This window comes from Nuphar pumila, chromosome 8 (assembly GCF_984573655.1).
Source record: "Nuphar pumila chromosome 8, dmNupPumi1.hap1.1, whole genome shotgun sequence".
In the NCBI taxonomy this organism is placed as follows: Eukaryota; Viridiplantae; Streptophyta; class Magnoliopsida; order Nymphaeales; family Nymphaeaceae; genus Nuphar; species Nuphar pumila.
This window is the reverse complement of record NC_143256.1, coordinates 22,711,603-22,714,443: the sequence shown is the minus strand read 5'-3', so window position 1 is coordinate 22,714,443 and position 2,841 is coordinate 22,711,603.

The window sequence follows — 2,841 nt, the reverse complement described above, 5'->3', positions numbered from 1 at the left end:
ACATAAGGGTCCATGGTCTGGTTTGATGGGTTTAAAGAAATATTGTCTAGGGTTCGAGTCAAACCATGTAAATGAGAATGGATAGAGTTTATAGTTTGGATTTGGGGCTTGAGGCTAAAAACTTGGGTTTTGAATAGGCCTAGTTGGGTTAATAAGGTATTTAGGATCAAATGAGTATGTTTATGTGGGCTTTGGAACAAAAATGGTCCCTACAAAAGTTAAAGGGGTCAAATAGGATCGAGATTGGACATGATTGGGTTGGTTCAGTTTCAGACCCACTGAAACAGGTTTATGGATCTCGGAATTGGGTGGGGCTTGGGCTCAAATAAAAGGGAACCGGGTTCTGACACCCTGTTTGATTCTTGGTTGGTCTGGTACAAAAGAAAATTGTTCACGACAAAATTGGTGCCCCTAAATGCATTGAATGCACCAAATAATAAAAAATAGTAAATTAAAAGTCAATAAAAAAAACAAGGGTTTTCATTCATAAACTACTTCTAATAATCCCTATAAATGGTATTTACAGGGTAAAAGAAAAAACCCTAATCTTAAAAGATAAAACTTTACATGTTGTATTTTTATCATTCATTTAGTAATCAACAGTTTTTGGATTATGAAATTTTAATGTTTAGATGCATTTTCGAAAGCGCTGAAAATCAATAGCCTGCACTACTTTGTATTCTAAAGTTTTAAATGCCTTGTGAGTAGTTGATTTTTCACATTTCTTAAAACAAGTCGATATGTCATAAAGTCTTCGTGTAAAGCATATTTCTTACTAAATATATGAGGTCTAATTGATAATATTCTCAGTCATCGGAGAAGAGGAAACATTTGATTGTTGTTCATTATTAAGGATATCAAAGCCCTCGACACCTCAGGTGCAACAGTCAAAGAAAGAGACAAACATCCAAGTGCAGCAATTGAAGATAAAGATAAACATCAAGCTAACATTCAGGAAAGTTTTACGGAAGGCGATTCTGTTAGAGCTGTAACTCCTAGAAATCAGAGATCTATGTTAAGCAATGTAACCAAGAAAACAATTATAAAAGGAACATCTCAACTCAATATGAAAAGGAGAGTTAGAGAGAGAAAAACCTTCCCTCCGTGGATGTAGACTTTGAGAACAGTCGAACCACGTTATATTGCACTTTGCTTCCTTTTCTGTGTTTTTGCAGTACCTTCTTTTCTTTTTTTGTATGGTATCAAAGCCACCAGAATAGGAGAGGGTGGTGTATGTTCGCCCCCGATGATTCACTGAATCCCACGTCTGTGTTCGGGGGATCGAATGAGCGCCACGTATTCATGCACATGGGGCTCGTATTCCCGTCTATGTTGACATAACTTTGCATCGGACTCTGGTGTTGTTGCAAAGACTTAATCACCCTTACTTGCTTTTCCTGCCCTGAAATGACGGTTCGAGGAAATGACAAAAATATCCTCCATTCAAAAGTTGTGAAACGACGGGTCGATAAAAAGACAAAAAAGTCCTCTATCCAGAAAGTTTGATGTTAACGTGGAGACGTTCCCTATTCATTAAACTCCTGCGCCATCTGCTGTAACAGTTGCTCCCATTATCAACCAAAACTTTGCCTTCGTCTCCAGTCTAGCTTTCCGCCTTGTTTTTTATCCTGTTGTACAACACATTGTCGCCTTCTCGTGCCTGCCTTGCGTTACAAAACATTCCAGTGTCTTCTCTTCATTTTTGTTGTCGTTAGGCATCATGGTAGAAAGCAATGATTCACAAACATTCCTTCCAGTGCCATTAAGGCAGCGTGAGTAGCTTTTCATCTCATCATGTGATCGATGAAGAAGGCATGTCGTCTTATGTGCCATTAAGGCATTGTTTGGTTATTGCAGGTAGATCTTGTTCTTACGAAGGTTGGAAACTTATCGATATTTGTAAGACGCTGGGACCTATTGACAAGAATGCTTGTTTGTAGATGCTAGGAAGGGCCTCTACCCCATCAGGTATCCTACATTCATTCATCGTATGCATTGTATCTCAAACCGCTGTATTAGTAACAAACTCCCATTTTTGTGAGATACATTTTTGTTAGTTAATATCGATTTGTTTGCTATTATGCTCAACTTCTTCCTTATCGATTTGTAATTTATTGTGCGATATATTTATCGACCTTTTAGATAGTATGGTTTTGTATCGTCGAGTTGTAACTTATTATGCTGAACTGCCGCATCGATTTTCAATATCTTACAAATCGCTATACATACATATCGTTTGTGTAAGATATTATATTTCATGTAATATGTATTTGTAAGATATTTGTACACAGACTTTGAAAACATGTGGATGCAGAAACACATCGTTACACGAATGGCGGGGCGATTTTCGCATGCATATCGCTGCTCTCTCAGCGACTTCTATTGAACTCTCTTTAGAGACTCGTGGATATTATGAGAGCGTTATCGTCAACACACATGTACGACATGAGTATTTTATTGGCATGGTAAGCGATAAGTCGATGCTCAGTATAAGCAAACATCAAACTACACTTGATTTGATACTGTCATGCATTAAATCGTTGCTTTGACTTGCTTAACCCTAGTGGTATCCGTTGTTATATGCATCCTGATTAAATCGTAGTAAAGCTATGCCGCTTGCTAACGGAAATTGATATATTGCTTACAAAACATTCCACTGTCTTATTTTATTTGTCGTTGTTGTTAGGCATTATCGAAGAAAGCAATTATGCACAAACATTCCAACCAGTGCCATTAAGGCAGCGTGAGTAGCTTTTCATCTCATCATGCGATCGATGAAGAAGGCATGTCGTCTTGTGTGCCATTAAGGCATTGTTTGGTTATTGCAGGTAGATCTTGTTC